Source organism: Lycium ferocissimum, chromosome 2, assembly GCF_029784015.1.
Source record: "Lycium ferocissimum isolate CSIRO_LF1 chromosome 2, AGI_CSIRO_Lferr_CH_V1, whole genome shotgun sequence".
Lineage (NCBI taxonomy): Eukaryota > Viridiplantae > Streptophyta > Magnoliopsida > Solanales > Solanaceae > Lycium > Lycium ferocissimum.
In genome coordinates this window covers 11,931,878-11,955,194 of record NC_081343.1, presented here as the reverse complement: position 1 = coordinate 11,955,194, position 23,317 = coordinate 11,931,878, and the positions used below count along the sequence as shown (strand labels likewise).

The window sequence follows — 23,317 nt, the reverse complement described above, 5'->3', positions numbered from 1 at the left end:
ATGTCGATTAGGTCCACTATAATAGTATAGCACAATCTAGGCACACCTTACAGAAATTCTCACTCAAACCATAGAAAAGTATAAATCAACCTCTTCTTCCAAGTCACATAGAAACCACCGACACTCAAGGAAACTAATTCAAACATCCTAAGGAACCTACAGGCCACAAGCCCGAATACACAAATCACACAACAATACCATACTATGGATCCATCTCAAATCTCCAACTCTTACACATGCATTCTCCGTTCCGTCTAATACATGAATATGAGAAACTAACCAGAGTCTACCAAAAAGGAAAGCCGTAACCTACATCAAGGCCGAGTGGGTGCCACGATCATCCGTTGATTCTTCAATTTGATAATCACGTCATAATCCGCACGAAGGAACCTGAGACTAACATGCTCACCCAAGAAAAGAAATCATCATTAGAACCCTTATAGGAGATTTTGAATTAATAAGGAAGGTTTGGGAACTTAGCCTACCTCTAGCTTTCATTCGTAACATCACTAGGTGATTTATCAACCTTTTTCCATGAATAAGGTCAACTATTTTAAGCCATTAGCTAGGTAAAGTTACCATTTTTAAACTTATCTTTGAGATATCTATTTTCAAGATTTATGGAAGAGACCCATTTAAAAACTTGTAAGGAAATGAGAAATTAGTTTGGAACCATTCTAGGGTGATGAACAAGAGGTGATGATTCAATGAAATCCATAATAAGAACAACTAACTAATCATCTCTATAGGTCTAGGAAATTGTGATATCCATTTTTTGTGGTTTCTAAATGACGGATTTTTAATAAGAATCACTAATGTGAAGAATGAATGAATGAAGTTAGAAGGATTACCTTCCCCAAGAAAATATCATTTTTGGCTCCATAAATGCTCCAAAGGCGGCTGGACAATTTAGGGTTTGGAAAAATGTGGTCAAATCCTGAAATGAAGTCTTAAATAGGTAACTCACTGTACGTAACCGCCCCAGTGGTATGTTTATCGCTTCAGCGGTGCCGCTAGGGCGGTTGAGTGGCCGCCACTAGCCAATTACTCTTACCGCAAAGGCGGTGTTTCAACCGCTATAGCGCCGTCGCTGTAGCGCCCTTATAGCTACTGTGGCAGCCCAATTGGGCCTGGTAGCCCTCATTCCAAGCTTTTACGCGATACACCCAACGGTTTTTGATTTAATTAGCGATTCTTAGAAACATAACAAAGCGAAAGCATTTTTAAGGAGTCAGAGTTGCGAGTTTCCTCGAAATTCATAGTAAAGACGAAACGGGTCGTTACGAGATAAAATATGACTGTTTTGTGCTTGTGATTCTCATATTCAGTTGCCTTGAAGTGGTAAGTTAATGGCTTTGTTTAAGTAAAAAATGAGCTTAAACCAGGCAGACCCTTCCTTACTCACAAACCATGAGCTGTGTTTTAATATGTGGTATATGTTTACTTGATCTTTTCCTTATTAAGATTGTTGATTGAAACTGTTGAAATCTAGCACAAAGCTTCTGTTTTAAGACTGGAGTGGAATAGTGGGCATCCTGTTTGGGAATTTTCTTTTACCTTTCCCCTAAAAAAATTAATTTTTTATGTTCACTCATGAAAGCACTTCTAAATCTTGCTTGCTGGTTAGTAGTTCCTTTGAAATCTAAGGCAAACTTAGGGATTGGTTTAACTTCCTTCGATAGCCTGCCATGCCCAAGGTTCGAGAAACCTTTTGATCTTGTGCAGCACCGAAATATGGATGGTAGTAGCCCCTCCCTTTGTTTGCCTAAATTTTCTTTGAGTTGGAGTTTCGGTCTATTGTTGCTGCTGGTTGCTGCTGTTTCTGTCAATGCTAGAAAGACAGCTTGTTGCTGTATTTTTGGTATCCATTGCTACATTTTGCACAAATGATGCACTTAATTTTTGAATCAATAGTTGTTGTTGCTACACTTGTGGCATTTACGCAGACAGGGGCTACACTTGGTGCTGCTATACTTTGGCTTTGCATTTGTGAAGCTGCTTGTTAAAACTGCAGTGTCTTTGATTTAAAAAAATGATCAATGTAGCACTTGAAGTGTTCACTTGATACCACCTATTTGCTGCTGCATTTTCGGTCACTGATGTGCTGGGATTTTGGCACATCCAATGCTCTCTAACTCTAAGTTTTACTTGTTTTCGAGCAAGTTCGTGTTAGTTTGATGTGTTTTATGTGTTGTGCAGGTATTTTGAAGTTAGAATGCTCGGAAAGCGAAAAAATGAGGAAAATAAGAAATCTGTTCTGATAAGCATAAGGACGGACCATCAACATGCTCGACGGTCCGTCAAATCGCCTGGTCAATAAGTTCCTGCGAAGTAACAAAATCATCAGAGCATCATCAGATCGTCGACGTGATCGACGGTCCGTCTAAGTGCTTCGACGGTGGGGTTCCTGCAGAGTGATAAAAGTGTACTCAGATCGTCGATATGGTCCTCGAGCATGTCGACGACTGTCGAAGTGCAAAGACGACCAGTCGAAGTGCAAGCGAAATTTGCCGAACGAGATTGGGGTTGATTATTCCGAGTTTGACTTGTATAAATATCTGTTTAGGTTTTATTTTTCAGACATCTGGAGTTTAGACTTGTAGTAATTACTTTTGAGTTGTGATTGCTTTTGAAGATTTCCAGACAATTACATTCATTACTTTTAAGTTTTATTCGTAAGTTCAAATACAATAATTCAATTATGCAATCTTCAATCTTTTATTGTTTTCTTGTTGCCATGAGTAGCTAAACACCTTTACTAAGGTTGTGAACCCAAGGATGGGTGTGTTGTGATTGGGAATCGTGAAAGATATACGCATAATGGATTGTTAGGGTTTATTTGTCCTTCAAACATTAGCTAACGTTATAAACTTTAGTTTATTTGGGAAAATAGCTAGGGTTAAAATAAGAACAAATAACAAGAACTCAAGGCTTTAAACCTTGTTTAATAAATTCACTTAGGAATAAGTGGAATTTACTTGGCATAATTAATCGTTCTTCATGCATACTTTCTTATCTTTGAAAAAAGCATAGAAAGAAATAATCTTTTCTTATTGGGAAATAGTTCAGATTCATATAGAGGTTAAGTGCATCCATACAAACAGTCCATTAGAATTATATCAAGACCGATACCCATGATCATACACTTTATCTGGCGGGGACACAACCTTGGTTCCTTTTACCTATATATTTACAACCTTAAATTTTCAGTCACTTTAAATTAGTCCACAAACTAAATCAACTATAAAACCTTTTTTACGGAATACACCAGGACTGCAAGATTAGTATAATACTTGTTTAGTAAACTTTTCACGCCATATTCTCTGTGGGATTCGACCCCAACCTCGTTGGGTTACTATATTTAACAACTTCTGCGTTATACCATTAATAGGTGTAATTTGAGCGTATCAAATTTTGGCGCCGTTGCCGGGGAATACGGTTTTGAAATTAATAAATAGTGTTTACTCTTCTTAAAGTCTTTGTCATATTCCAACACACCTCGTTTGCTACCTTGCAAACCAGGTGATCATGGCCAACAACGAACTTCCAGTCAAGAATGTTTTTGCTGATGAACCAGAAGCAGATGAAGATTTTACATCTGCAATCATTCATCCGAGGGTAACTGCTACTACTATCAAGTTTGATAATTCCCTCTATCATATGCTCAAGCAAGAGGGATACTTTCGGAATGCAGTCGATGATGACCCTCACCAACACATAACGAACTTTCCGGATGTGTGCTCTCAGCATATCCAGCGGGGCGTGACTCAAGAAGCAGTTCCGCTGAAACTCTTCAAATATTCGTTAGTCGGAGAAGCGAGAAAATGGTTCACAAAGCTGCGCCGAAACTCTATTGCTACATGGGAAGAGATGGTCAGAGTGTTTCTCAGGAAGTGGTATCCCCGAGTAAAAGGGCTGAAATTCGTGACCAAATTTACGAACTCAGACAACGTAATGGGGAACAACTTTTTAAAGCCTGGGAGATGTACAAATAATATTTAGATAGGAGTCCAAACTATGATTTTCCAGAACAGATTTTAAAGGAGAATTTTTACAGAGGTTTGGATCCTATGACCCAAGCAATAGCCAATAATGCTGCCAGCGGGTGTTTCATGAATAAGTCCTATGCTACTATTACTGATATACTTAACCGATTAACTACACACAGGAAGGGATCGTCCTCGGTCACAAAATCTCTGAAAAGGGAATTGAGGTCGATCAAGCGAAGATAGATGTGATTGCAAAACTTCCTCCACCCATCTCAGTCAAAGGTGTCAAAGTTTCTTAGGACATCTTTGGGTTCTACGGGGGCTTCATCAGGGATTTCTCCAAGATTGCTAACCCGATGTGCAAGCTTCTTGAAAAAAAGGCTAAGTTTGTGTTTGATGACAAGTGCCGAAAGGCGTTTAATGAATTAATGGAGCGCCTCACTACTGCTCCTGTGATTGTTACTCCGGATTGGTCCTTACTTTTTGAGCTAATGTGTGATGCTAGTGGTTTTGCGATAGGTGTTGTGCTTGGACAGAGGCACAATAAAATTATGCACCTGATCTACTATGCTAATAGGACACTTAATGCGACACAGATGAACTACACGGTGACCGAGCAAGAACTGCTTGCAATAGTATATGCTTTTGAGAAGTTTCAGTCCTATTTGCTGGGGTCCAAGGTGGTGGTGTGCACTGACCATGCTGCATTGAGCTATTTGATGGCCAAGAAGGAAGCTAAGCCACGGCTGATTCGTTGGGTCCTTTTGTTACAAGAGTTTGATTTTGAAGTAAAAGATCGAAAGGGATCCGAAAATCAGGTCGCAGATCATCTCTCTAGGCTTGAAAAAACTGGGGTGCCAGCAGAAGAACTTGACATTGAAGATGCATTTCCGGATGAGCAAGTTTTGGTGGTGTCTATGCAGGTGGCACCTTGGTTTGCCGATTTTGCTAACTACTTGGTGACTGGTATCATTCCCGACGAGATAAAATCGTATCAGAAAAAGAAGTTTTTGCGGGATGTTCGTCAGTACTATTGGGATGAACCATACTTATTCAGAACTTGCGCTGATAACATTATTTGGCGTTGTGTCCCAGAGAGTGAGGCATTGGAGATTTTGAAGGCTTGCCACGACTCTCCAGTTGGGGGACATCATAGTGGTACGAGGAATGCTGCAAAGGTTCTTGAATGTGGTTATTATTGGCCTACTCTCTTTCATGATGCTAATCTGATGGTGCATTCTTGTGATCAGTGCCAAAAGCATGGGAATATTGGTAGAAGGCAAGAGATGCCTATGAACTTTGTAATGGAAGTTGAAGTGTTCGATGTTTGGGGAATTGATTTTATGGGTCCCTTTGTAAGCTCTTGTGGCATGAAATACATCTTGGTGGCTGTTGATTATGTCTCCAAATGGGTAGAAGCGGTGGCTTTACCTAATAATGAAGCCAAGAATGTCATGGGATTCTTGAAAAAGAACATATTTACTCATTTTGGTACCCCAAGGGCAATAATCAGTGATAGTGGTTCTCACTTTTGCAATAAAGCCTTTGCGGGATTGATTGAGAAGTATGGAGTTAAGCATAGGGTGGCAACCCCGTATCATCCTCAGACAAGCGGGCAAGTTGAAGTCTCTAATCGGGATATAAAAAGTATTTTATCAAAGACGGTGAATGAAAACCAGGCGATTGGGCCCGCAAGCTCGATGATGCTCTATGGGCTTACCGGACTGCCTTCAAGACTCCGATTGGGACTTCACCCTTTAAGCTAGTTTTCGGGAAGGCATGCCACATACCAATTGAACTTGAGCAAAAGGCCATGTGGGCCTTGAAGAAATTGAACATGAATTGGGAAGAAGTCACCAAACTCAGGTTGTTTCAGCTCAACGAGATGGATGAGTTCCGCTATCAGGCTTATGAAAGTGCAGCGCTATACAAAGAGAGGATGAAGTAGTATCATGACAAGAAAATCCTGAAGCGGGAATTCTACAAGGGTGACCCCGTCCTGCTGTTTAATTCTAGATTGAAGCTGCTTCCAGGTAAATTGAAATCACGATGGTCAGGTCCCTTTGAAGTGGTAAGTGTCTCACCCCATGGAGCTATTGAATTGAAGTCCGAAGATGGAATTCGGACATTTAAGGTGAACGGGCAGAGGGTGAAGCACTACCATAGTATGATTGACGGAGATAGAATTGTAGATCGATATCGGTTGAAGCACCTTGGGACGAATGCTGAAGCGGCGAGCCCGACCAAGAGTAAACTGATAACACCGTCGTGCTGCGAAGGCAACCCAGGTTTAAAATTCTGTAATTTTGTTTTTGTAGGGTTTAGTTTTTTTTCTTTAAATTTTTTTCAGGTACCAAGTGCGCAAGAACTGAAACTCGAAAAACCAAAGAAAGCTACACCAGAGCACAAAGACGGGAATGTACAATGACGGTATGCAGAGCTGAACTTCTGAGGATTAGCAACTGCTCATCTGCAGGTAAGTAAATCGACGAGCATGTCGACGGACCGTCGACACGTTCGACGATGCCGTCGAAGTGCTCGTCAACAGGTCAGCCCTTTTCTTTAATTTTCTTGTCATCTTTACGCTTTGACGAGTCGTCGACTTCAAAAAAAAATATAAAGGGCCAACAGTCGTGCTTTTAAAATAAAATAACGGGTAGAGCATTCATATCAAATACGAACAGTTGCTATACCCCAACCGATTCAAATCCAAAACTCCCACCATATTCCCTCCATAACTCCCATAAATTCCTCCATAAAGTCAGCACCCATTACACTGAACAACCCAAAAACCACAATACCCACTGATTTTTTGAAGTTACTGCCCTAGTTGCTCTATCCTTCTCTGAATTTTTTTAAATTTTTAGTCAAGTTTTCTTCAAAGTCTCTTGCTATATTAGGTATGTGCATGAATTTCAGCCTTTGCTTGGTTTTAATGTTGGTATTTGTTCGAAAATTGCTAAAAGAGATGCCTAGGGTCCCTAAATTAATTGAAGAATTGGATTTTGGGACCTAGGCTATATTTGATGGTATTGAAATAAGTTGGGTATGCTTTTAACTAGGATACATGGGTGATATCTGTGATGTGAATACTAAGGGTAGAGATTATGACTTAGGGTTTGTATTTGTTGAATGAAATCTATGCTTGAATTGGCAAAATTGTGAAATTGTGATTGGCGGAAGGGAATTTGGTATGATTGCTGTTAGATGGACTCGTGGGGACGAGAATATCGTGCCCCCATTAAGTCGGCGGGCATTTTGATCAACTTGTTAGTTCATTATGCCCGCCAATGGTCCGAAAAAGAGAAATTCTGTTGAAACATGATGCTTGAGGAGTGAAGTCTGAGTAACTCCAACGGGTTGGAGGGTATTTCGACTAAAAATCTCGTTTTGAAATCGTTATACCCACCAAACGAAACCCGGATAATTGCCTAAAGGGTTGAAACTTGGGTAAAAAATTAGGGTGAAGTCTGAGTAACCCGAAGTCCCAAAATCGCAAATGTGCCTAATAATGAAAAATTGGTTCTCTGATTGGTTGAAGTGGAAAACGCAAAGCCGAAGCAAATGTTTGATGTCTGTTAACTGTTGGTTGCTGCTGCAGGGCCGTAAACATGTCGACGGCACCGTCGACAGGTCATCGAACCGTCTTTGTACAAAAACTGTCCCGTCGAGCTGTTTGACGGTCCATCGACAAGTTCTACAGTCCGTCAAAGCACATCGACGGTCTGCAGACAGAGAACATCGGAGAACTGAAATAATTTTTTTTTCAGAAACTAACTGTGTTGATTTCACTTGTACGGATTGACTAGATTGTGGTTTTTGATGATTACAGGTATGGCGCCACCCAAGTTGACAACCACCCGAGGGGGTGGCTCGAGGCAAACTCAAAGAGCAACGGGTCGAAGGAGGCCCAGTGGCCAACCCACTCTTAGAGACGAGAGGTCGGATAATGAACCTGAGGTTATGCCCGTGAAGAAGACCGGGGCTGCTCCTCCCCATGGAACAGGCAGGTCACAGTACCGGCTCTTACACTCCCAGTTCCTCCCAGTCTGACGAGGAGGAATCATCTACATCTGGGTCCAGTGATGGATCCGAGGAGGGATCAGAGGTTGCATCTAGAGATGCCTCACTTGCTGCGCGAGCACAGTCTACTGAGGATGCTGCTCAGTCCTCTCAGGAACATTCTAGATCCCAGACCCGTCCGAGCTCACAGCCTGGTGATGATGAGGCTGATACTGAGGCAGCTAGGGTTCGAAAACTTAGAAGCAAGAGGCTTGAGGATCGTTTCACTATTGAGGGTGCCAGGCAGCTATATGACTATGGCATTGAATTGAAAGGAGACGACACTCAACATGAGAAATGAACCATAAATGAAGAACGACGGATCAGTTTTGAGGGGCTCGAGATCTTACCCAGAGCCAGGGAGCTTATTCATCACTATCAGTTAGAGTTCATACAGGAGCCGCCTGGGGACTATTGCCCTGTTTTGGTTCGTGAGATATATGCCGCATATGGGGCATTGATCTTGAAAGTCAGAAAGAGGCGCCAGAAGTTGAAGGAGCTACCGCCACAGAGCGAGGTTGAGATTAGAAGGGTGAGTGTTGATATATCTACCTAGGCTATCAATAGAGTATATTTCGGTAATAACTACGCCGCCCCGAGGTAGACAATTGAGTTAGAAGACAAATTGCGAAGGCGCAAGGAGCAGTCCGTCAGGGACTGGGTAGCTGCAGTGTTGGGTCGCCCGACCAAGAGAGCCGAGTGTACTAATTTGAAGAATCGGATAAAGAAGAAGTGGTTGACTCTAGAAGGAAAGTTTTGGTGGAGCATGGTGCAGTTGCGGCTTCTCCCCACTCAGGCTGATAATGCTCTTACGGTTGATAGGTAGGTTGTTGTAGCCGCATTGATGTCTAGATACCCGATTGATTTCGGGGCATTGGCTAGTACGTAGATACAGTTGAGGGATTCCCAGCCCAACACTTCCCTGATACTTCCATGCCTGATTACAGAGCTTGTTCGGAGGTCACAGGTGCTGTTTATAGATGATATCGACCATCGGATTACAGCTTCGTCAGTTTATTTGGTAGAAAAGAGCAAGAATGAGGCCGTTGATGAGAGCCAAGGGGAAGCGGATGGGTTCCCAGTGGCACTTGGAGGCGTACCCCTACGCAGGAGCTTGTTCATCCCGGGGCCGCGGGTGACTCTACACTGGAGTTACCCGCCACTGCTGCCCCTATTATTGAGACTCCAGCTGCTGATGTTGGTGATGATTCCGTTGAGACTCAGACTGCTACTCCTGAGCTACAAACTTCGGATCCACCACCTCCGAGTTCGGTCCACGACCCTCACGGATCCCGGTACACCACGACCCTAGGGTACTGCTAGAGTTGATTCATATGCCTTCACAATGGAAAACTTTAGAAAATTTGCAAAACAAACGGCTACAGCGGACCAGCAGTCAAAGATCATAGTAAACCAGCTAGATGATTATGTGAGGACGAGAGTGGAGGAGGCATTAGATCCTGTGAGGACGACAATGTTCGCTCGGCTGGATGGATTTGAGATGAGATTGATCGCATTGGAGATTGCTTGCCCGACCTCTTCTACAGATACTTTGAGGGTAGAGTTTGAGCACCTTAAGGCTGATGTGTTATTATTGAAGGCTCGTGATCCGAGTCTAGTAGCAGCACCACCGTCTGTTGCGGAGGAGATTGAGAAAGAGCTCCCAGTGGTGCAGTTAGTTACGCTTACCTCAGCAGGTGGTCGGGAAAAGAGAAAGAGAGCGGCCCATGATAAGGAGTAGATGGAAGAGAGCACTCGCCCTAAGGGTCCGAGTATAGAGGAGCAGCAGGTGGCCGAGGCCATTCAGAGATCGCTCGTGGAGAATGTCCAGCTTGGGACTAGAGGAGCCACCTCGAGCAGTGCTCCCAGTGGTGAGACATTGCCACCACCCCTTCCTACTCCAGTGCCAGTGCCTATGGGCACCACTACTGATGTTGCTACTGATGCTGCTACATAGATTGCTGTTGGTGTGGTTGCACCACCTGATGCCTCGCAGACCGATGAGTTCCGAGATGAGCAGCGCGCTTAGTGCGCCACAGGTATCCTACTCCCTGGTATTAGTTTTTCTACATTGGGGACATTGCAGACCTTATCAGTTGGGGGTGGGAGTATTTGATGTATCATATATGTGTTTAGGACCCCCTCGGCTTTTCTTTGCCATGGTTCTTTTCCTGAGGGGTTTATTTCTTGTTGAACCTGGAATGTTTAGGTCGTGTTTAGATAAAGTAAAGTATTATTGACTTATGTGGTGGTGGTTTGATTAAGTTAGGGCTGTCTTAATTTGATTTTGAGAAAAAGTACTCCCCTCCGAAAATTTTGAAAAAAATGGACTTGGTTGTTTAATTGATATGCATGCTTCTTTGTGTGACATTTAGATTATTGTGTTACCTTGTGTGCAGAATTATATCGGGGAGACTAGTGTGTTGACAATTCTGATGCCATGTGTTGTGAGGTTTTGTGGATATATTCTCTAGTTGTGTATGTAATCTAGAACTTGCCTGGTTAGTCGTGCCTGCATTCTGAAGATAAGTGAAGTTGTGAAATGATCTTAGGCTTTGTTTGTGTTAGGAACCCCTGTTTAGCCTAAATATAAGCCTACCCATAGGTTAATATCCCTTGTTAGCCATTTTGAGCCTGAAAACCTTTTGTTTGACTAGCTGTAACAAGCCGATACCCGTTCTAAATATCCATCTCTTTTTGCACCCGATCCCTCCTTGGCACTAAAATAATAAAATTGAGGCTAAAAGACTAAGTTGGGGGTGATAGGTGGACTAAAGGGAATATGAGGCATAAGCCTAAAGTGGGGTTGAAGTAAAGTACCTAGTTAAAAGACAGCGGTGTGGTAAGTGTAAAAAGAAAAAAAAAATTGGAAAAAAAAAACAGTAACCAAAGAATTTTTTTTTTAGGGAAGTAGAATCACAATAAAACCACACCGAGGCAACAAAAAAAAAAGAAGGGAAGAAAACAAAAGGCGAAAAGGGTAAAAGAGAAGAATAAGATGTAGTGTTCAAGGAGGGTGAGTCACTGTTATCCAAATATCTATCCTACCCATCCCCAAGCCTATATTACAACCTTGAAACCTAGTGTGATCACAACTGAACTGTCCAAAGTCGAGGGCATTGAAAATAAGGGCAAGCTTATGGTATTTGCATGTATAGCTAGAGAATTTCTTTGTGAGTGTGAGTGTTTCTCTTCTCCTTTGTCTTAATCGTCCCATTACGTGTGTACATATATGTTGGGACATTCTTTGGTCTTTGTGAGGGCATTAGAATTTGTTAAGTGACTGGTTTCCCGTGAGTCTTGGTTCGTGTGGGCTATGGTTTCTTAGATAACTAGATGTCATAAATTGAAGCCTCATGGTTAGCTGCAACGAGTCCTTGATTGGTTTTGTCTTTATTGGGGGGGTTAGTCATTGTGATACACTTGATATGCTCGAAGTTAATTGCCACAACCATTGTAGACAGCTTTACTTTGTAGACATTTGTAGATTGAGTCTGTTAGTTGACTTGCTTGAGGACAAGCAAAGACTTTAAGTTAGGGGTGTTGATGTGCCGGGATTTTGGCACATCCAATTCTCTCTAACTCTAAGTTTTACTTGTTTTCGAGCAAGTTCGTGTTAGTTTGATGTGTTTTATGTGTTGTGCAGGTATTTTGAAGTTAGAATTCTCGGAAAGCGAAAAAACGAGAAAAATAAGAAATCTGCTCTGATAAACATAAGGATGGATCGTCAACATGCTCGACGGTCCGTCAAATCGCCTCGTCAATAAGTTCCTGCGAAGTAACAAAATCATCAGAGCATCATCAGATCGTCGACTTGCACCGTCGACATGATCGACGGTCCGTCGAAGTGCTTCGATGGTGGAGTTCCTGCAGAATGATAAAAGTGTACTCAGATCGTCGATATGGTCCTTGAGCATGTCGACGACCGTCGAAGTGCAAAGACGACCCGTCGAAGTGCAAGCCGAGCTGGAACAGGATTGGGGTTGATTATTCCGAGTTTGACTTGTATAAATACCTGTCTAGGTTTTATTTTTCAGACATCTGGAGTTTTAGACTTGTAGTAATTACTTTTGAGTTGTGATTGCTTTTGAAGATTTCCAAACAATTACATTCATTACTTTCAAGTTTTATTCATAAGTTCAAATACAATAATTCAATTATGCAATCTTCAATCTTTTATTGTTTTCTTGTTGCCATGAGTAGCTAAACACCTTTACTAAGGTTGTGAACCCAAGGATGGGTGTGTTGTGATTAGGAATCGTGAAAGATATACGCATAATGGATTGTTAGGGTTTATTTGTTCTTCGTATTCATCATATAGTTAGTGGTTGCAAACATTAGCTAACGCCATAAACTTTAGTTTATTTGGGAAAATAGCTAGGGTTAGGTAAGAACAAATAACAAGAACTCAGGGCTTTAAACCTTGTTTAATAAATTCACTTAGGAATAAGAGGAATTTACTTGGCATAATTAATCGTTCTTCATGCATACTTTCTTATCTTTGGAAAAAGCATAGAAAGAAATAATCTTTTCTTATTGAGAAATTGTTCAGATTCACATAGAGGTTAAGTGCATCCATACAAACAGTCCATTAGAAGTATATCAAGATCGATACCCATGATCATACACTTTATCTGACGGGGACACAACCTTGGTTCCTTTTACCTATATATTTACAACCTTAAATTTTCAGTCACTTTAAATTAGTCCACAAACCAAATCAACTATAAAACCCTTTTCTGGAATACACCAGGATCGCAAGATTAGTATAATACTTGTTTAGTAAACTTTTCACGCCATATTCTCTGTGGGATTCGACCCCAACCTCGTTGGGTTACTATATTTGACAACGTCCGCGTTATACCATTAATAGATGTAATTTGAGCGTATCAGTCACTTCTAAGGCTAGTTTGTTGTTTCTATTTACTGCTATCTTGCTGCTGATACAAAGCCAAACTAAGGACATTAGACCTGAACCAATCTGCTATTATGTTTTGAAACCTGTACTGCTGCATTGTGAAACAAAATGGTTGCTTCATTTCGGCCATTTAGCATTTTGGCCAAACAGTTTTACTGTTAGGGCATGTGCTACTACTGCTTTTCAAGAAGTTATTGCATTTGGAAGAATAGATACTGCGTCTCGATATGTTTGCTACTTTTTTTCCCCTAAAAAATGAGCAGATGCTACAAGGGAAATATTTCTATATTCCTGATTGTTGCTGTTCTTCTTTTAAAGATCAGATCACTACACTTTGATTGAAATTCATTGATTTGAACATGTGATACTACACTTGGGCCAATGAAAAAATGATTTTTCAGGCCATGCCTAGTTTGGAAAGGTTATCCCTTGGTTTAGGCAAGGATGATATCACATTGATATCATCAGGTAGGAACCAACATGCGCTTAGCAAGGCAACTACAATGACCCCTAGTCTGTAGCTACGACATGATTTGGGTTCCTTTGCCATATTTGGAACCGTGAGTCTGAGCCTCTGTAATCAAAGCTCTCAAACGTCACCCTATGGGGTGGCGTATCATTTGACTAACTATTTTCATTTCATTATCGCGAGGTACATCTAATTAATATGGGTCCACGAGATGAGATTCTACTAAAGACAAAGTGAAGTAAAGGATCGGACACTTGGAGCTTCGGATGAAGATTAGAAGAGTACAGAAAAATGAGAACAAGACTGCTGAATGATTTGAGCCCAAGGTCGTAAAAGCTAAACTTTCTTTCCCTTCCTTTAGGATAAGTTTTATCTTATTTTCTGTATGATATGCAAATCCATTTGTATAGATATTGAAACCCTTACAGGTTAGAACCTAGGATTTGGGTAGACGATGTTTCAAAACTGTATCCAAACGGTAAAAGAGTTGCATTCCATTTGATTAAAATAAATAAAAGTGAAAGTATATTTTTCTTGCAAAAAAGTTGATTATTTCTGAATACCTCCTTAAAAGTGTATTTTTAAATTAAGAAATCTGAGAAAAGAAAGTAAAAGAAATATTTAGGCTAGACCCAACTTAATGAATTCAAATAAGTGGAATGTCCTTCAAAAACCCGAGTTTGGAAAAATAGTTCTGAGGATATGGTTGACTGAAGAGATAAAATGAAGATGATGTATGAATTAAATAAAGACTGTATATATACATATATATATTTTTCTTATATACGAACACATGGCATTAGTTTCAGATAGGATATACCCAGTATACTATCCTTAAAAGTAAAACGACAAACTATTTTTATCCGGATATTTTAATATCTGAATTCAAAGTACCCTTACTTAAAGGGAATTTGTTTAACTCTTTTAAAGCCAAAATGATATGCCATGATGGTATTTTTATACGTGAAACTAAACAAAACATAAGCAGTTCATACACAATCACACATTGAAGCTCGAAGGTCAACCGTATTCTACGGATCCTTAATACTAGGGTGCCTAACACCTTCCCCAGTGGATCATCAGAACCTTTACCTAGAATTCTGGATTTTGAAGGATTTTTCACTGTATTTGAATAAACCATTCACCCTTGGTTTTCCTAATTTCCTAAAAATTAGGTGGCGACTATTTTCAAAATAAGTCTGAAAGAGCACCAATGAGTTCGTAGTAGCTTTTATGCCTTAACACAGCATGAAAAGCGAACCGTTACAGATGATGACTCTGCTTGGGACTTTAGGTTCTAACCATAAGGGCTTCAATATAATGTGATTGCTTGTATAAACTGCTTATGTGTTTCTGTCACGACCCAACTCGGGCCGTGACGAGTACCCGTTACTTGTACCGAGCACCCCTTGTCTGCCATATTACTTTTGTTACTAAGTGGGCCATATGGACCTGCATTTTTTTTTGACATATACATTGGTAACATAATAATGTACATAGACCAGCAAGCTTTGACAATACATTATACCGCGACAAGGACATTCGAACACAAAACATCTACGTATGCATATTCCCTACGAGCCTCTTCCATAGTATACATATACACGGAAGGGCCGAGTACTATCGTGCCCGAATACATATACAAGATTAGTACCAAAAGGCTGGCTCCGGAGCAACCGGAGCGCCGCTGCTATTTGCTGTTGATTGAACTCCTAGGAACCAGATCCGTCTACCTGCTGACCTGCGCGGCATGAACGCAGCGTCCACAAGAAGGGACGTTAGTACAAATAGTGTACCAAGTATGTAAGGCGTGAAGGTAAACAACGCAAGTATAATCATAAGTAAGAATCACCGAGTCATAGGTTCAGGGGATATACAATGAAGTAAGAAAACAACCTGTACATAGGAAGGCCCTTTTCGTGCCTGGATACTATGCGTGCTTATCTTAGGAAGATATCTCTTATCATAGACATAGAAAATAGAGAGCGTAATATGACATACCTTGTCTTATAATATCATGCCGTACTATATCATAGGAGATCATATCATATCATAGCATGGCGTGTCATAGCATATCATGGCATAGCATAGCGTGTCATAGTATTTCATGACATAGCATAGCGTATCATAGTATATCATGGCATAGCATAGCGTATCATAGTATATCATGGCATAGCATAGCGTATCATAGCATATCATGGCATAGCATAGCACCGAACGACGTCGGCTCGCCCACATAGCACCGAATAAATCGGCTCGCCCATATATCCCGCGTCCGGGCATCCCGCGTCCGGGATGATAAGCAGTCGGTGACCGTGGCAATGAAACATAGTTCCTTCCCAATTTCCATGTATCCCTTCCCCCATGTCCCCATGTACATATACATGTTTCATATATATTTATCATATCATATTATATCACGTCATGTTATGTAGTGTCATAGATATTTCCTCATCTTTAGCATCATCATTTCTATCATAGAATCATAGTCGTCGTTTTAGTCATAAAGACTTTCAAAAATTTTAAAACTTTAATTTGAAGGTAAATAAATATTTTAGAAAAACATTTATAAACTTTTAGATAGGGAACAAGCCTTGGAATCAATGGACTAGTTAAAACAACTATCTCCTAATAGACGAGATGATAACCCAAAAGTTTCCTTTAGATTCTACTTCACAATAGGTCAAATAGAACAATAAAGAAAATCCGGGAACAAAGGGGCCCACCTCGGGCTAATTGAGGCGGCGTATCAAATTTACGTATATTATAATTCATGGCGTCCCTTATGAGAATTTTAGAGTAATCGGGTTCTATTTGCATAGGTTCTAGATGTCTAGGAAATTTCTCCAACAATTTGCGCAATTCGAATTCGATTCCATTGAATGAATAGTGATTAATTTCAATCTTGGATTTCGAGAAAAGGAACGGTCCCCGAGGCTCGTATCCACCTTAGTACGTCTAAGACATGCCATAGAAAAAAGGGTGAAGCCTTACATACCTCTTTCCACTCCTTTTGCTACTTCAAATTTACGTTGCAATCTCGTCAAAATACGCGAATTGGTCATGTTTACCAAAACTCTCATTAGTATACTTAGAGTTAGAATCTTAAGGAACCACTTGGCTACCGAAATTTTCGGCAAGACTTCCTCCGTAAATATACCATCCTCAACATTCAATTTAGTCAAATTCTCATCAAACACAATCCGGGAATTCAAACCCGGCCAAACTATTAACATAATTCAATAACTACATTAGCGGTTCACATATTTCACTCAAGACGCATAATCTCAATTTACCACTTTCTTCAAAGCCTTCCAACTTCGATGAACACAATAACAACCTTATAATGTATATTCCATCAACATCATACTAATCATATTGTCTTTCATGCATGCAAAGAAACATTGCATTCCATTCGTATAATTTCTAAACAAGTCTCCACTACAACAACTTCACTAAGGCCCCTAGACATTCATTAGCAACATAGGATTCACAATATAACGACAACCAAAACACTACACAAAAATTAACTCATTAACTCCCATACTATACCACAACCTCACGGCCACACACATACACAACACTCACGGCCACACTTCATGCATGCACAACTACATTCTCTTCCAAATTCATTCAACTTCCATCTTCCACATATCATTCACAACCATAACAACCAAACACTAAACAAAATAATTAAGATATGATTCTTATTCATATATGAACATACACGGCCACATACTAATTTCCTTTCCTTCATGAATTTCATCCATTTTAGCATACTACAACACATATAAACCATGTATAACACATAAAACAAGACTAGAATTTACCTTTCTTCTTCAACTTCTCACTTGCCTAACTCTTGGCAACTTGTATGATTTTGAACCTTTCTTGTTCCAACAACAACTTCACCTTGTTGTGCACCCTCTACTTGGTAGAAAATAATTTTTGAAAGAATTTTATAAATTTTCCTTGGAATTTCTTGCTATGGCCGAATGGCCCTTGGATTTTCTCCTTCTTTTCTTTCTTTTGTTTTCTTGAAGTCTCTAGACAATTTTGTGATAAAGATGACTTAGTCATCTATTTAATTCCCATGAGTTAATTAATCATGGGCCTAACCCATGTACATGGCCGGTTGGGCCTTCAAATTTCCCAAAAAAAAACTTTCAAGCCCACTTATTTTTTGGGCTAGTTCTTGTAGTTCATGAAACATTTTTCCAACTTCCAAATTTGCCCTTCGTCTTTCTCCATATTTCCACGAGTCATATTGCGAATTTCCTTTTATGCCCTTGACCTTCCTCATTAATTCCGCTTCTAAATTTTTCATAAGCAACTCATATGCCAAACAAAATAAAATATGGCCTCGCTTGTTGTCTTCCCGCGATTGTTTCGAATTATCCGATTATACTAAAATGCGGGTTATGACAGTTTCCTTTCCTGTATATATAAACTTTCATTGCATGCATATCATAACTCTGCAACTCCTGGCATTTATTTTACACTTTGTTTCAAAGGCGGCTCGCGGAGTACGTGGTCGTTCCTTCACTATAAAACTAAACACTTCATTTGGAACCGTTATGAAGCAGGGTTGGTACGCGGTTTTCCATCAACCCTGACAGTTCAACCCCAGTTGTCCGCTCGAGTACCGTGTCATTTGTCAAAGCCTTCTCTAGTGATAACTAGGATAGAGCGAACCAAATCCCTACCGAACTAGAGCATTCATGCCTAGACGAGCCTTGGGTATCTCAGACCCATATGAGGCTCATTAAGATGACTACCTTGCATATTTATTACTTGTATTGATTATGAATGTTTATGTTCCATTTGTGACCTGTTGATGTTCGGCCAAAAATACATATATTTATCCATCGTTTGCCTCACATTTTAATACTTTTAATCTTCTTTTGAGTACTATTGTATTGAATTGTGCTTAATGTATATTTTATTTTGTAGGAACAAAGCGGTACTAAATTGAAGAGATTTGGAGAAAAATTGAATAAGAAGCGGAGTTGGCAAAAATGAAACAGAGAACCAAATGAGCATTCTAGCTCACGTGGAAATTTTTACAAGAAAATACAAATGCTTCATTACTAATGATTGAATGACGATTGGAAAATTATTAGTCGATGATGATTGGAAGTGATTGGAATTGGATGAAGTGCAGCAAACAAAATCAAAGAGTAAAACAGATGTGGTCATTAATGTGACCAAGCATTCCCGTCGCAGCAAGGATTTCGGAATTAACTCTTCCTATTTTACTTTGGACTTAGTTATTTTATTTGGGCTTTTTCCTATACTATAAATATTCCATGAGCCAAAATTTTTACATAACTTTGGATGACTTGAAATCCTTAGTTCAGAACTTTGGACCTAGAGAGAGCTTGGAGCAGCCGTGGAGGTCGGAGTTACAGGGTTTTACCTTTTCTTCTCTGTATTACTCGTTTTTACAATTTTATTCGAATGATTTGTTGTTTTTCCTCCATGTCTATGTGGAGCTAAACTCTTTAGTTCTAGGGCTTTGACACAAACATGAAAATTGACGTTTGATTATCGTTTCTATCTATGAAATTTTCATATTTTTGGGTTGCTTATTTATTCTTGTGCTTAATTGTTTAGTTACTTGATCACTAATTGAACACTATCTGTGGTGCATGAATTGAACTTGAGAGAGGGAATTCACGTACGACATAAGAATAAATAGAGTTTGTTCGATATTATCGTTTCGCTACTGAGGATAGAGATATACCCTTTAGCCCTACTTAGTTGGATACGGAGAAGTAAATGTGTTCTTGTTACCTCCGGCGACCATAGAGATATAGGCGTTATAGTAGAATATACAGGCTTGTGAGTAGTTCTCGAGTATATCATAATGTTAAAATCAACCCGTCAACTAGTAACCCATTGGTAGAACGATTTGAAGACTCAACTGGATTATTAGTGGTCATAGCCCTAGATCTATTTCTTCTCCGATAAAAATCTGCTCTATCTTGGTTGAAGTTCATTATTTGTTTTCTTTTATTTTTAGTTAGCTTAAAAATATAACTTTGGATTTTATTTCTTGTTTAGATAATTAGCATTAGTTTAATTTAGTAAATATTTAATCATAAGTCCCTGTGGGTACGATATCTGGACTTTAAAATCCTATATTACTTGTACGACCGTGTATACTTGCTTGTGCGTTTAGGAGCAACACTTGTAAACAGATTGTATGAAACTGAACGTTCCTTCTTTGGTTGGTTTGATAAATGCTGATTGACTACCTTGCTAAGTTTAAGTTAAGATTTGCCTTAGAATTAGTTTACGAGCCGCATTACCTAAAAGGAAATTAATTAGGTGGTTAAAAGAGTAAAAAATTAAGGGAAGCTCGAAAAGACTTGGAGTTGCTTGCGACCCAGTTAAGTACAGTTGTCACGACCACATTTAGGATCGCGCGGGCACCTACCATTTCCCTCTGCCGTTGGCGAACCCTCAATTAAATAATACATCGATCAATAAAGACAAATTCATTAATCCAATAAATGTGTATAATTAACAGCAGAATCAATCATTTAATAAGCTCAAGATTGAAACGATTACAACAGTTAAATAGTTACAGACTTATTCTGACTTCCCACGACCTGGTCTAGACTAGTACAAGAGCGACTAAATGGTCCAGATTATAACAACACTCTAAGACCAACTTCCATCCCTGAATGAAGTGAGAGGAAGCCTTCAAGATAGGCACCGCGCATTTCTGAACATGTCGCAATCAATCATCTGAAATACTCTACACCCCGAAAAGGGTGTAACAAGAGCAGTATCAGTACAATCAATGCGTACTGAGTAAGTATCATAGGCCGACAAAGGTTAGAAACACATATCAGTAAAAGAATTCACGAATAAACATGATAAGTAAATAAATCAAGTCATACATCTATCTACCGCTCAATATAACACCAACACCCTTAAATCATTACCTTTCCTCTAATAACCACAAGTCAATTCTACAACATTATCACAAGAATCATATATCATTATACCTTTGTTTTTAGTCTAGAAGTCGACTCATCAGTTAGTATCTTTTATTCTACATCTTTTAGAAGCCAAACATATAACTAATCTTACGGTCTACGAGATAAATCAACAAGTATAAGGCAACCATATTCGGAACCAAACACACGTCATTGCCTATGTAGAGCATCTAAACCCAATTGTACCAAGTCTCCATATGTCCAATCCGGAACCAACATCACAAGCAGAACACCAAGTCATCTCAGTATAAGTCATGATGTACTCTGCGATGGTCAGCTCTTAGGGTTTGAAAATGAGGTCAAATCCCACAATGTCACTTAAATAGGGGAATTCACTGCTCGTAACCGCTGTAGCGCAGAGATGAGGCGCCGCTTCAGCGGTACCGCTTTTTCGACCAAGGTATCGCTGGGGCGGTCCTTAAGGAATTTGCTACACTGCTTTTGCGGTTGCCCAATCGTTGCTACGCCACCACTGGGGCGGCATGGATGGCGTTGCAGTGGCACAACTGGGCCCAAGTGGCCAAGATCTAATTTCTTTATACGCAACTCGTACGACTTCCCGATCAAGTTAACGGTTTCCAAAAATTCAAGAAGGGCCAAGTATGTCTCAAGAAGTCAATGCCACGAATATTTCAAAATTCACATTAACGATGAAATGGGTCATTACATCAGATACCAATTAAACAACCGTTCATCCCCGAACGACAAAAAGACGAACAAGCGCAGATGGGGTAGCATATTTCGCAGTCAGGATTATAATTCATATGTCCATACCTTCGTATCTCAAACCCAACAGAAGGAATAGACTGAATAATGTAGCTGAAGGCTTTTTGTACGTTCCTCGAATAACCCATCGAGAAGGATTCAAAAGTAGTGAGCTAATAACTATGGGTCCACTACGTGGCTATAAAGCTCGGAGTACTTGGGATGTTTCGAGATTTGAGATAGAATCTTCGGCGTGGCCGCTACAGCGGCTGTCAGAGCACTGGGACGACACTGCTATGACAGTAGAGGGGATACTACGGTGGTGAAACGGAGTTAGAAGCCACCCGCTGTAGCGTCTACGGTATATCAGCCTCTTCAGCGGCAAAAGTCAGTTAGAATATAAAGAGGCAGTAGCCTCATTTCCTTCCACTTCCCTTCAACTTCCAAATGAAATACTCTCCACATCCCTCAAAATTTTGACCTTCTCGCCTTAATTTACCCCCAAAACAATCCTTACTCTACCTCTCCACTTCAAACCCAACACTACACTAATCACACCTCACCCCTATTCCCAAGAACAACCGGAAGAGGAAGACTCTAGAAGGCAATCTCAACTTTTTATCAACTCACTTGATTCTCCAAAACAAAGGTAAGAAATCATAATCCCCCACTTGTAGATAGATAGTAGACTCGAATTTTGAGAAATAATGCATAGATGATTCGAAATCTTTCACTCCAAAGTTGGGATTTTCGGGTTTTGGTTGATGAACCATTTGGACGAAAATTAAGAGTAATTTAGAACCATTTAATCATTAGAATAAACTCCCCATCGAACATAGTGTAGTTATAGCGCTGGTTTGAGCCACCAAACTTGAACATAGTAAAGAAAATTCTTTAAAGGAGATATTCAGACTTTCTCAAAATCTGGGTTGGTTTATTGTTAGAATAGTCCTTCAATAGGGTGGACTTCATGCATCTAGTTTCTTGTTCGTCGATTCCGAAAAAAAAAATGTTTGAATCGAATTTTGGTATTGGCGAGAAATTTTTCTTGGGTTTGCAGGGACGACGATACGACCGCGGCCGGGGTCGACCGCTGTAGCGCTCGATCTACCGCTTTAGCGATCAAGAGGGATATTTGCATATGAACGCTGTCGCGGTCTGTGGATCGTTACGGAGGCATCGGCCGAGAAGCTGAGCCTGCGTACTCGCGGCCAACGTATTCGTATATATATATATATATATATATATATATATATATATATATATATATATATATATAAAATGATACAAAAATGATAAGATATGAATTTAACAATTTCCTAATTCCCTTGCATGTAAGATGTCACAGAATCAAGAAGATGATCAACAAGTTCAAGGCGAAGAGGAGATTTTCTCGTACGAGAAACTTCCAACTCCCAAGAGTAAACAAATATACTTGCAGTAGCTGCCCATGTCCTTACTATTAGAGCGGGTCTTCGACATGACCAATGTGGACAAACGGGCTCCGAATCTTCTTATCCGATTAGAGCGGACCACTTGGTTGAGGATCTCGGGTTTTGCAATGAAACTTGGGTAAGGGAATTTTACGCCGTGCTGCCTACGGTGGACTAGGATTCTCCAAACCTAGAGATTATCATTCGAGGTACTATAGTGAGAGTGGGGCCAAAAGTAATCAATAGGGTGTTCAAACTTGAAAACCACCCAGAGGCGCCCTTTGCAGCTAAGGCGGCGGAGCAGGATTCTAAGTGGTCGACTTCAGTGCTAGTTCATGAGAGTGAAATGAAGCATGCTATTTGGGCTAATGGTAAGGTCGTGAATACTAGCGAGTACTTCACTGCGGAGGCGAAAAGGTGGTTGAATATTATTTCCTGCAGGGTTCAGCCGTCGAAGAACGTCCGGGATGTGACCTTCCCTCGTGCTTTGGTTGTTTCTTATGTCCTTGCGGACATTGCCATTAATGTAGGTGCTCGTGTGGCCGTCGAGGAAGGCGTTGAAGGACGGGGTGCTACCGATGTTTCCATCATCGATCACTTAGCTATCCAAGAGTTGCTTGGCTGCGGCCAAGCAGAATGCAATTCGACGAGCGGGTTCCCGTTGACAACTATTTCACCACTGCAAAAGGTCGGGTACCGCTATTGTTAGCAGAGGGTAGGAAGAAAAGAAG

General features: G+C 40.3%; 1 long non-coding RNA gene across 1 annotated transcript; it reads left to right on the top strand.

Moving 5' to 3' along the window:
* Positions 1 to 1,800: 1,800 nt before the first annotated feature.
* Positions 1,801 to 13,260, top strand: LOC132047948 (uncharacterized). Its single transcript, XR_009412855.1, has 2 exons — positions 1,801 to 2,092; positions 12,945 to 13,260. It is a non-coding gene; the product is annotated as an uncharacterized LOC132047948 (long non-coding RNA).
* The last annotated feature ends 10,057 nt before the right edge of the window (positions 13,261 to 23,317 follow it).